A 12160-nucleotide genomic window follows, 5' to 3' on the forward strand; every position below is an offset into this window, starting at 1 on the left:
ATGAGATGGTGTCTGCAGGAGGCCCTCTCCTGCTAATTGCAGTGGTTTGTTGGGTATGCAACAGATGATTATTTGGGGTATGCAATGTGCCCCATACTGACAGGGAACATGCGCAAGAATGCTTTGCCACACACATGGGTTTTGAAGGAGAAACAGCTCCCCACTGTGAGTTGAAAAGTTACTATTGTACAGCAATTATCTCTAGCATCCTGTTCCCACCGTGGTCAGCGAGATACCTGAGGGAAGCCTATAAGGAGGACAGGAGTGTAATAGTACTCGCCCCACATGTGGTTTCCAGCAACTGGAATTCAGATGCAATCCTTACAGACCGAAAGTCTGACTTAGCATAGGGCAGCTTCCTATATCCTAAACCAGCCTTGCCCATGGAAGCTCTTGTGGTTCATAAGAAGAGCCCTGGTGGATCGGAGAAGAGGCCCATCTAGTTCAGTATCCTGTTCTCACAGTGGCCAACCAGATGCCCATGGGAAGCCCACAAGCAGGACCTGAGTGCAACAGCTCCCAAATTGTGATTCTAAGCAACTGGTATTCAGGTGGGAGAAGAAAAAGCTAAGGAGTAAACCCCAGACAAATCCCTAAGACGGTTGGATGGCCCTTGTACACCTCCTTCTAGCAACTCCTTGAAATATACTCAGAGTCGCAAAGTGATTTCATGCTCTTTATTCAGCTCATAGTGGTGAGGAAGAATGAATGAAAGTCCCCTCAAAGTATCTGCTTTATATACATTATTTACACAATGGGCTGCACATGATTGGCTAATTCCGGAATTCTACTGTAAGCCAATCAGGTTGTGGATTCACTTCTATCTGGAGCATGATTGGGTGGTTCCTGCCAACCAATCATACTGCTGCATTGTTCTAGGACCAATCAGACTGCTGCATTCTGAATCCTATTGTTCTAGGACCAATCAGACTGCTGCATTTTGGATCCTATTGTTCTAGGACCAATCAGACTTCTGCAGTTTGGATCCTATTCAACTCAGTACATAACACTCCTGCAGCCAAGCTGGTGCCAAACGTATTGCTCTACTTTCCTTCGGACCACATCAGCGAGGCCCAGAGGCGTCTTGTCGTCTGGGCAGCCCAGAGCCTCCATACAGACTGCCCAGGCTAGCGCCCCAGAGAGGTCACTTTGGTGCTGCTAATGCAGCAAAAACAACACAGGAGGCAGCAGTTGTGAGATACTGGTTTCTGTAGCCCCAGCAAGTGCTGTGATTCTCCAGTGGTTTGACTTCACCCCTGGAAGCACACTCCATTGTCTCTTGAGACAGACAGATGCCAACAATCTCCTCTGAGAGTGAAGGTAGTGCATTGCCATCATGGCTAGTAGCCACTGTGAGCCTTATCCTCCATGAGTTTGTCTAACCCTCTTTTAAAGCCCTCTAATGGTTGGCTTTAGGGATGCGGGTGGCGCTGTGGGTTAAACCACTGAGCCTAGGACTTGCCGATCAGAAGGTCGGCAGTTCGAATACTTGTGACGGGGTGAGCTCCCGTTGCGCGGTCCCTGCTCCTGCCAACCTAACATTTCGAAAGCACATCAGAGTGCAAGTAGATAAATAGGTACCACTCCGGCGGGAAGGTAAACGGCATTTCCGTGCGCTGCTCCGGTTCGCCAGAAGCGGCTTAGTCATGCTGGCCACATGACCCAGAAGCTGTACGCCGGCTCCCACGGCCAATAAAGCAAGATGAGCGCCGCAACCCCACAGTCGGTCATGACTGGACCTAATGGTCAGGGGTCCCTTTACTTTTTTTAATGGTTGGCTTAAGTACTTCTTGTGAGAGTAGATTCCATAGTTTAGTAATAATAATATTCTCATTTATACCCCGCCCATCTGTCTGAGTTTCCCCAGCCACTCTGGGCAGCTTATGGCATATATAAAAACATAGTAAAATATGCAGTGCTTTTTGGGGGGGTGCAGGGGTACACATACCCCTAAACATTTTGTGACTCTAAGTTTGGCCTCATTGAAGGGCAGTATTTCAATATGAGTAGGAAAATGAGAGTACCCCTAAACATTTTTTAGGGGGGAAGCACTGAAAATATGTGCTCTGTGAAGAAGTCCTTGTCAGCTCCTACCTGCAAACAGGACCTAAGGCAGCTCCTTTTCATTATTTGCTTAAAGAGCTCCTGCTATTCCTCATGGGGTATCTTTGCGTAACAGCCACCTTCACTAAGGAACTGTAAAAGCAGGATGGAGGGAAGGCAATAACTGTTAATGAAGCCTGAGGTGGAATCAATGAGCCAGTGTCAAAATGGCAGCCGCAGGTGGGGTGGGGTGAGAGGGGAGGGGAGGGGAAGGGCCATGGAGGAAGACACAGAATTCACCTTCCCTGTCTGCCCTAAATAAATTGTTTCAGCTCTGGACCTATCCAGAGTTGGGTTGGGGGGGGGTTGAGTTTTTTTGCTGAGGCAGAAAATACATTCTGTATTAAGTAACACCAAATTCTGCTCAGGATAAGTGTTGCCAATTAAATAAACCCATAACACAGGAAGTTGCCTTATACCGGTAATAGACTTTTGTCGTTTTCTCTCCAATTTTAAGGGAGCGGCTTATATTCGGGTATTGTCTTTTTTTCTTTTCCCCCCCTTGAATTTTAAAGGTGCAGTTTATTTGCAAGTGGAGCTTATATTCGGGTCAACACAGTACAGTGGTACCTCGGGTTACATACGCTTCAGGTTACACACTCCACTAAGCCAGAAATAGTGCTTCAGGTTAAGAACTTTGCTTCAGGATGAGAACAGAAATTGGGCTCCGGCGGCGTGGCGGCAGCAGGAGGCCCCATTAGCTAAAGTGGTGCTTCAGGTTAAGAACAGTTTCAGGTTAAGAACGGACCTCCGGAACGAATTAAGTACTTAATTCGAGGTACCACTGTACTACGTCAGGCCACTGGTCCGTTTCTAACACTATTGCCTCCATTGATGGGCAGCAGCTCTCAAGTATTACAGACAGAAAGTCTCTCCCAGCCCTTAGCAGACTTGCTGGGGATCGAACCTGGGACCTTCTGCACGCAAGGCAGACACTCTGCTGTTGAGCTACAACCCAAAGTGGCTGGCTGAGGTGGAGCCACTATGTTAGCTTCTTGGCCCGTGGGTTGCTGCTGCTTACTGGGAAGAGAGGCAAACACACCAGTGGAGCCAATTCGGCACTCCTGCCGGTGCAGGAGTGGCTGTGAGAGGAGCTAAAAGTTCTGCTGCTTAATATCCCAGGTCCAGTAGCAGTGGGTGGGTATCCTATCCTGGATCAAGGCAAGGTTGTTTCATATGCTCAATAGACAGACAAGAGAGAGGGACAACTTGCAACACAGCGTTCAGAAGAAGCTTTGTGTTCTGCTTTCTGGATGTCTCTGTGCATTTACCTGTTTGGAAGGAATCAGCTGATAATTTTGAAACTTAAAACGGGGGGGGGGAGGGAAGAGTTTGCCACTTGAGGAGACCAAGGTTTGGTCTTTCTTCCAGTGCTCATCCCACAGTCAAACTTCCTGTGCCTGCTTAGCAAAGGGCAAGAGGCTCTCCACACAGCCAAGAAGAACAGTGTTTAGCCCAAGGGGATAAGATGCGACTTGGACTGGTTTTGTGCTGTCTGGAAGCGTCCTGTAAATACTGATATTTTTCCAGAAGGGAAGCTGGCTGGGGCTGATGGCACATAATAGGAGCCATTTTCTCCTTGAAATAACTTTGCCCTTGTTAACACCGAGGCCTTGTTTTCTGCTCATAAATAATGCATCCCATTTCTGGGTCTCCCTCTCTCTCTCCTGCTTACATGCTAGTGTCAGATTCCACACTCTGCTTTCTGGAGACTGGCTTTCTGGCTCTCTGAAGAAAAGGAAAACAGAGAGGAGGGGGGTGGGCAAATTCAGGAAAGACATAACAGACCCACAAGGCTTATTAGGCTTAACATCACTGCTCCCGATTGTGGTTTCATTTAAAGGCATCTGAGTCTTGCATCCCCCCTCCTTCCCCCTGATGCTGTCATGTGCTTTAGGTACCCTTTTCCTGGCATGCACAAATAATAAATAACACACACACACACACAGCAGTGGGCCACATGCATGTTGCCTGGGCTTGTTCTTTCCAGATTCCTAAATCGCAGGCCAACGGTCTGAGATGGCAGACAGCACTGTGGGTTCGCAACAAAAGATCTCCGAGCTTTTAATTTTTCATATCAGACCCTTTCTTGCCATCCTGATGGTTTCCTTTTGATTGATCTTCTCTGACATCCCGCAACTGCTCCTTGTATTTCCGGAACAGCCGCCACCGCTGCAGACCATCTCCTCTTAGGACTGGAAGAAATGTTTCCTGCAATCGTGCTTCGTTTTTTTCTTTTTTGCCTCCTTTTAATAACGTTAAATCTGTGCACGGCTTATGGCAGTGCACCTTTATGCACGCCTGTTGTTGTTTTTTAATAGAGAGGGAGGGAATTGTGGGTGAGGGAGGATTTCTCAGAAATCTTGTAAGATTGCAAAGTAGCTGTGAGGTGTGCCATGTCAGGAAACGAAAAAGTGAGTTTAAAACTGTTCTGCTCCTGGATCTGTTCTGGGGTGGAGGAGTGTCCTTCCAGGGATGATGAGAGTCATCTGGCTACATTCAAAGCATATTGAAAGCACATTTCTTCCCCCAAAGAACCTGGGAACTATAGTTTACCCTGGAAAACTGTAATTCCCAGCACCCTTAGCAAACCAGTTTCCAGGATTCTTTTGGAGGAAGTAATGTGTTTTAAATGTGCAGTGTAAACAGAGCCTCAGAACCACTATTGGCAGAAGGAGGGTAATTCCCTCAAGACCCCTCCTGTGAGACTTCTGACTGCCATCAAGTCAGCTCTCTGAAGGAATACCTGCCCCGCTGGCCTAGATTTTATCTGTAGCACTTCTTCTGGATCTGATGGGGAGGAGAGCGCTTCTGGGAAACGAATGCTGTTCATCAAGGCCAACTTCTATAACTGCATTACAAGAACTGTAACGTAGAAGAATTGCAGCTGAATGTTGGAAGACTCAAGACAGACAAAAGAAAGTACATCTTCCACAGCACACAGTTAAAACTAATGGAATTTGTTTGCACAAGATGCAGCAACAGCCACAAACTTGGATGGTTTTAAAGTGGGATCACACAGATTCATGGAGGGTGGTGTTATCAGTGGCTGCTAGGCATGATGATGGTGTTCTACCTCCACTGCTGGAGGAAGTAGGCCTCTGAATACCAGTTGCTAGGAATCAGAAGTGGGGGGCAGACGTTGCTGGTCCACCTAGCTTAGTTTTGTCCACACTGACTGATGCTCTATCACTGAGCGATAGAGTGGGTGGCGCTGTGGTCTAAACCACTGAGCCTCTTTGGCTTGCTGATCGGAAGGTGAGCTCCCATTGTTCTGTCCCAGCTTCTGCCAACCTAGCAGTTCGAAAGCACACCAGTGCAAGTAGATAAGTATGTACCGCTGCGGCGGGGAAGGTAAATGACGTTTCTGTGCACTCTAGCACTTGTCACAGTGTTCTGTTGCGCCAGAAGCTGTTTAGTCATGCCGGCCACATGACCTAGAAAACTGTCTGTGGACAAACACTGGCGCCCTCAGCCTGAAAGCGAGATGAGCGCTGCAGCCCACAGTCGCCTTTGACTGGACTTAACTGTCCAGGGGTCCTTTACTTTTACCTATCAATGACCTACAATCAGGGCCTTTTTTGCAGCCGGAACTTGCCGGACCTCCGTTCCAGCACCTCTTAGGTGGGTACCATTGCCATTCTAAGAGAACAAGGGAAGTGTTTGTGCTGCGTTCACCTTTACTTCTAGAAAAATAGCACTGCCTACAACCTTCCTCAAACATGATGCAAAAGGAGAAGAAAATCAGGGACAGAGGAGGGAAATAATCAAATGTTAGTTCTGGGGTTACTGCACAGGCCCCTTCTGGGAAAGGAGGAGCAAAAATTACAGCTGCTCCCAGCCAAGCCGATGGGGCAGGGGGCTTGTGGCCTCACCTCTCCTTCTAACGCAGCCAGGCTTTATGAGGGACTAAATTTGATTTCACTGTTACATTTATATCTCACTTTTCCTGCAAGGAGCTCAAGGTAGCCTGAGGGCCAGATCAGGAACACTGGCTTCCTAAGATGGAGATTCCTCACCCCTGGTGAAACCAGCTTAGTGTAGGTCACTCACGGAAACAGATGAAGCCTTATAATGAGCCAGACCAATGGCTCAGTACTAACTGGCTGCAGTTCTCCAGGGTCTCAGGTGTCTCCTACCTGGAGATGCCACTGGAGATTGAACCTGAGACCTTCTGTGTGCCCTGGAAGAGCCACTCAAGCACAACCCCTAGCTTGGTACCTTTTTCTTGCAACGCTTCCCTCCCTCTTCTGGGTTCTCTCCAGCATTAGATCAGCCACAGAGGAAGCTGTCTGGCCGCAGACGAAGAGAAATCTGCAAGTGGAGCACTAACTCAGGCAGCAGAGGATGCAGGGCAAGATGTGGGCTGCACAACATACTTCAGACATACCCAAAACAAAACCACGGATGGAGAGGAAACAGCATCCAGGCCATCGGGGAGCGCATGCTTTGATCCGCGCTGATTGCTCTAGGCAGATGGCACATGGCTGCAGGAAGCAGGATGTTTTTAATGCTGCGAGCTGGAAAGCTGAGATGTACATTACACGAAGGTATTGTGCTCCATCAAAGTGACTCATGCACCTCTCCGAAAAAGCAAAGCAGGTGGCCAAAGAGCTAATATCCTTTCGCTAACAGTTATCACAACTCCCTGCATGTCTCCCCCCCCCCCCAGCATTTGCTTTGTTTTAGGAGGGATCCAGGATCTGTCTCGACTGCCAGAAGTTATTCCATTACCACTACAGTGGTACCTCGGGTTAAGTAATTAATTCGTTCCGGAGGTCCGTTCTTAACATGAAACTGTTCTTAACCTGAAGCACCACTTTAGCTAATGGGGCCTCCTGCTGCCGCCGCGCCGCCAGAGCACGATTTCTGTTCTCATCCTGAAGCAAAGTTCTTAACCTGAAGCACTATTTCTGGGTTACCGGAGTCTGTAACCTGAAGCGTATGTAACCCGAGGTGCCACTGTATTTGGATTGGCGTTCGCTGTGTGCGCTTGTGCCCCTAGGAGGAGGATGGAGTTTGCAGGACTCGGCCTCACGTTTCACAGCTGTGCTCCTTGCTTTCTCGACATGCCCACACAGACGCATAACAGAGCTATATACCATGTATACGTAGGACATAAGAGAATCTTGCACAGACAGACACTTGAGCAGGGATTGGGAACCTTTTTTGGTCAGAGGGCCACATTCCTTTGTGGGCAACTTTCCAGGGGCCTCATGACAGAGGTGAGCAGGGCCACAGGCAAAAGCAGGCGGACTCTTTACTATGTGCAGTAGTCTCCATTCCAGCCAGACAGAAGTCAGGTGTTTCTACACAGACACACCCCTCCATCTGCAGCTCTGTTGTAGAGCATCAGCTCTGTATTTTTAAGGTCCCAGGTTCAAACCCTGGCAAAGTTGGGTAGGGTTGGAAAAGACTCCTCTCTGAAACCCTGAAGAGTCACAGTGTATACAGTACAGAGGTAGATGGACCAATGTGCATGCATAAGGTTTCAAGTTCAACCCCGGTATCTCCAAGTAGGGCTGGGGAAGAATCCCGCCTGAAATGCCTGGATAGCTCAGTTGGTTAGAGTGAGGTGCTGATAACACCAAGGTTGCAGGTTTGATCCCTGTTATGGGAAGCTGTGTTTTCCTTCCTGCATTGCAGGAGGTTGGACTAGATGATCCCCAGGGTCCCTTCCGACTCTACAATTCTATTATTCTAGAGCTGCTGCCAGTCAGTGTTGACAGTACTGAGCTAGATGGGCCAGTGGATTGTCTGACTAGTGATAAGGCGGCTTTCTGATGTTCCAAATGTGTGTAAATTTACTCCAACCTTCAGTAAAGCTTTGTTGGATCTACACAACCTGCGCAAAACATAATCCGTCACAAAACAATAGATACTAATAGAAAGCCTCTAAGAAACCAACAGGAATGCCAAAAGGAAAATGCCCAACATCTTACCCCAAGGAAGATCACTTTGTCAAAGATGGCCAAGCCTCCTTAAGGAGTCGGTTCCAAAGTCAGGCAACATCCTGGTTGAAAAACAATATTAAAGATTTCACAGCAAACAACAACAACGCAGAGCCCCAGGGAAGAATCAGCTATGGTCCCTGGATATAACAGACTCAGAGCACACTGGACTGCTTCTTCCCAGCCTCTGCCAGCCAGGTGAAAATGACCTACTTTTAAGAACATAGGAAGCTGCCTCTTACCAAGTCTGACCACTGGCTCAATCTAGCTCAGTACCGCTGACACTGACTGGCAGCAGTTCTCCTAGGTTTCAGACAGGATTTCAGTCCCACATGGTTGGGACTGAACCTGAGACTTTCTGCATGCAAACCAGAAGCTCTAACCACTGAGCCCCTTTCCTCTCACCCTGCAACTGTGGGAGCCCTTGATTTCTGTGGATCTCTGTTCATTGCATCATCCTCTCCTGCAAAGCTCTCCTGATGTTCTTCTGCGCACATCATTTTGTGTTATCATTTTGCAAAATCATTTACAATGTGTAGTTTATTGCAATTTTGCACGCCCAGGATCTATGTGAACCTGCTTTCCTTCCCTCCCTCCCTCCCTCCCTCCCAGGAATTTCACAAGTTAGTCATGGCGGCCTCTGTGCCGCCTTCCTTGCTTATTCTGCTTTATTTTGGTAATAAATTTTCCCATACAAATCCCAGCCCTGAAAATCTCGTCTGTGTTTCAGGTTCCTAAAAGCAACTGCTTGTTTAAAAAAACAAAGCCCTGTTGAAATTTCCGAACTTCTTTGAGCTAACTCAAGAGGAAAACAAGAATTAATCATATACACTTTTTCTTTAAGCAAAGAAAAACCATCTAATTAAAGCCACAGCAGAGAATCTGAGCCCCCAAGCCACCTCCTCAAGTTGTGGAACTCAAGCTCCCAGAATTCCCTGGGAGGAGGGATTGACTGTTAAGCCAAACAGGCCAAGCTGGCTGGGTGGATGGGAGCTTTAGTTCTGTAAGGGGAATAGGGTTCTACTGCTGACTCTCAGCACCCTTAACAAACTACACTACCCAGGATTCTTTGGGAAAAGCCATGAATATTTAAAGTGGTATCATAGTACTTTAAAAGTGTGGTGCATATGCGGCCTAAGTTAGGGTTGCCATATTCCCAAAAGTGAAAATCCAGGGAAAGTTGTTGAGCTTCCCCCCCTCAAAATAAAGTTTTGGGTAGGGTTGCCACATACCCACGACATTCCAGTCCTGCCTGGGCCTTCTCTGCATCAGGCAGCTGTTGGGGGCTACTGCCACTGCTGCGGGGGAAGGCATAGGCAAAAACAAACGTGAAAACACCCCCCCCAACACTCCCCCTGGAAAAAGCAAAAACGGCCAGGCTTGCGACAGATGTTGCTCCAGTTGTGCCGCCACCACCGCTGTATCGCCTTCCTCCCTACCCGGCCAAGGGAAGTAACCTCTCATCACTTCCACTGCCACCAGGGCGCAGCTTCCCCCTGAATCCCGCCCCCAAAGAAACCTCTGGGGAAATGTTCTGGGGGAAAACCAGAAAACTGGGGAGGGGGGGATGGGTTGCCATACGTCCTGGAAATTGCAGATAGTTCTTTTAAAAATAAAATAAAATCCCCAGACGCTATTTTAGGCATCCGATCTCTGGGCGCGTCCAGAATTTTTCGGACGTATGGCAAGCCTAGGTAAGTTCTACTTAGAGTAGGCCCACTGAGATTATTGGACTTAAGTTAGTCATGTCCATTAATATCAGTGGGTCTATTCTGAGCAAGGACTTACATTAGATGCACTCTCAAAGACTTAAATTTGTGTGTGTGTGTGAGAGAGAGAATTGCTCGGTTCTGGCACACACAAAATATTATTTGGGTCACAATTATTTAATTATACAGTAAGTGTTGCCTTTTGCACCAGGCTCTGCCTGGTGGATCTCCAGCTTCTCTCGAAAAACAAAGCAGATCTCGCAATGCTCTGCTTTAGTCTGACTCCTGTACATTGCATTCTGATTCTTCAACAATGGCTGTTATGCAACTATTTGGAAAAACCAGAAGAGTGTAATTTTGAAGATATACTGGCCAGTGGGGGAGAGGCGGAAACACAATTGTCCTAGAATAGGTTCAAAATATACCTCAGTAGATGCAGGACCTTTCGGTGTGGTGCAGGCATGGCCAAACTTGGCCCTCCATATTATTTTGGAACTACGATTCCCATCATCCCTGACCACTGGTCCTGTTAGGGATTGTGGGAGTTGCAGTCCCAAAACATCTGGAGGGGCAAGTTTGGCCATGCCTGGTTTAGCGAAAAGAGGAGGAAGAGAGAACGTGATGTAATTTAACAAAATGGTGCAGGCAGGGCATGTAGAAGGCGGATAGAGAAAAGTTTTCCTCCCTCTCCCATAACACAAGAAGTCATGGACATCCAACAAAGCTGAATGTTAGAAGATTCAGGACAGATGAAAGAAATCACTTCTTCAAGCAGTGCAAAGTTAAACTATGGAACTCACTGCCACAGTGAGTCAGTGATGGCCATCAAGGACTTACTCACATTTCCTCTTGCCCTGCTGCTTCCCCTCTGGGGAAAACCACTCTTTAGTGCTCAATTGGAGCAAATTGGGGTTTTCTCCAGATTGAAGTTTGCCCCAGTTGAGCAATAAAGAGCAGGTTTTCCCTAGGAAAGGGGGGAACTGCTTGGACCCATGCTTTCTAGGCACAGGATAAGTGGAAGAGTGCCTGGCTTTAAAAGAGGGCTGGACAAATTCGTGGTGGATAAGGCAATCAGTGGCTACTAGCCATCATGTCTATGCTCTGCCTCCATGGTCCAATTTTCCCTCTGGCTCCCTCCATCATTTGCATACAACCCTTGGAAACTTGCATTTGGAGAGCTGCGGCTCTTAGATGGAAAAAGCTTCCACAACCCTGGTCTAGTGGGATCTCCAGGACCCTCTTTCTATGAGGGTCCACCACTCCACCGAGCATTGCAACTGAGATTTGAAGGTTTGTGGCCAAACATGAATAAAAAAAGTTCGAAACCTGATTCTGCTTTCTTTCTTTAAAAAAGTAGAAAACTGCCGGGCCTCACCTTAGTCTCTCACCAACAGTAACATGAGAATCGGAGCAATAATATTAACAGTCGTAAAACTGTTCCCCACACCCAGCTGGGGCGCTTCATAAAATATAATAAAATACAATTAGCATTCCAGGCACTTACATAAGTAGAAGCACAGGAACATAAGAGGGTGTCTCATACTGAGCCAGACCAATTGGTCCGCCTAGCTCAATATGCCAAACTCATAGTCCCAAACAATGGTCCATAGCATGGGTAGGCAAACTAAGGCCCGGGGGCCGGATGCGGCCCAATCGCCTTCTCAATCTGGCCTGCGGACAGTCCGGGAATCAGTGTGTTTTTACATGAGTAGAATGTGTCCTTTTATTTAAAATGCATCTCTGGGTTATTTGTGGGGCATAGGAATTTGTTCTTTTCAAAATATAGTCCGGCCCCCCACAAGGTCTGAGGGACAGTGGACCGGCCCCCTGCTGAAAAAGTTTGCTGACCCCGGGAGGTGCCAACTTGCACCGAAAATTGAGGGGGCCCTGCGTCACATGCCCAACATTGCATCATCAGAGGAGAACAAATGTAGAGCACAGTGTGACTTCAATGGTCATTGGCTCTTCTTTCTGACGCTAAGCCTCCTTCTACATTGGGGGCCCCTCCTCCCTCCCAAAGGATATGGGGGGCAGAACAGCTCAGACCCTATGAGTTGGAACCCCTGCTATGGTCCATGGACCACCACTGGTCCACGAGCTTCATTCAGGTTGTATGTCCTCAGTGTGCCTGTCTAAATACAATTAAAAGTCATACAGCATCTAGCACAGCACGTTACAGTTGCTACAACAGGCAGAAGAAACATGAAGGGGTTTGTCAACACACACACACAATTTTCAAATAGTTCATAAAAGGGAAAGTTTGGGAACCACTGGTCTAGAGTGACCGGCAGTGACTCTCTGGGCTTTCAGGGCCAGCCCTACCTGAAGCTGCCAGGAACTGAACCTGGGACTTGTCCATATGCAACACAAATGCTCTGACACTGAGCTATGGTGCTT

At 47.8% G+C, this 12160-nt stretch overlaps 1 long non-coding RNA gene across 1 annotated transcript; it reads right to left on the reverse strand.

The window, feature by feature from the left end:
* Positions 1-1743: 1743 nt before the first annotated feature.
* Positions 1744-9882, reverse strand: LOC309518581. The gene is made up of 3 exons (XR_014213521.1): positions 8338-9882; positions 8046-8219; positions 1744-2196 (listed from the first exon to the last, which is right to left on the reverse strand). It is a non-coding gene; the product is annotated as an uncharacterized lncRNA (long non-coding RNA).
* Between the last annotated feature and the right edge of the window lie 2278 nt (positions 9883-12160).

Source organism: Podarcis vaucheri, assembly GCF_965113315.1.
Source record: "Podarcis vaucheri genome assembly, chromosome: 14".
Taxonomy (NCBI): domain Eukaryota; kingdom Metazoa; phylum Chordata; class Lepidosauria; order Squamata; family Lacertidae; genus Podarcis; species Podarcis vaucheri.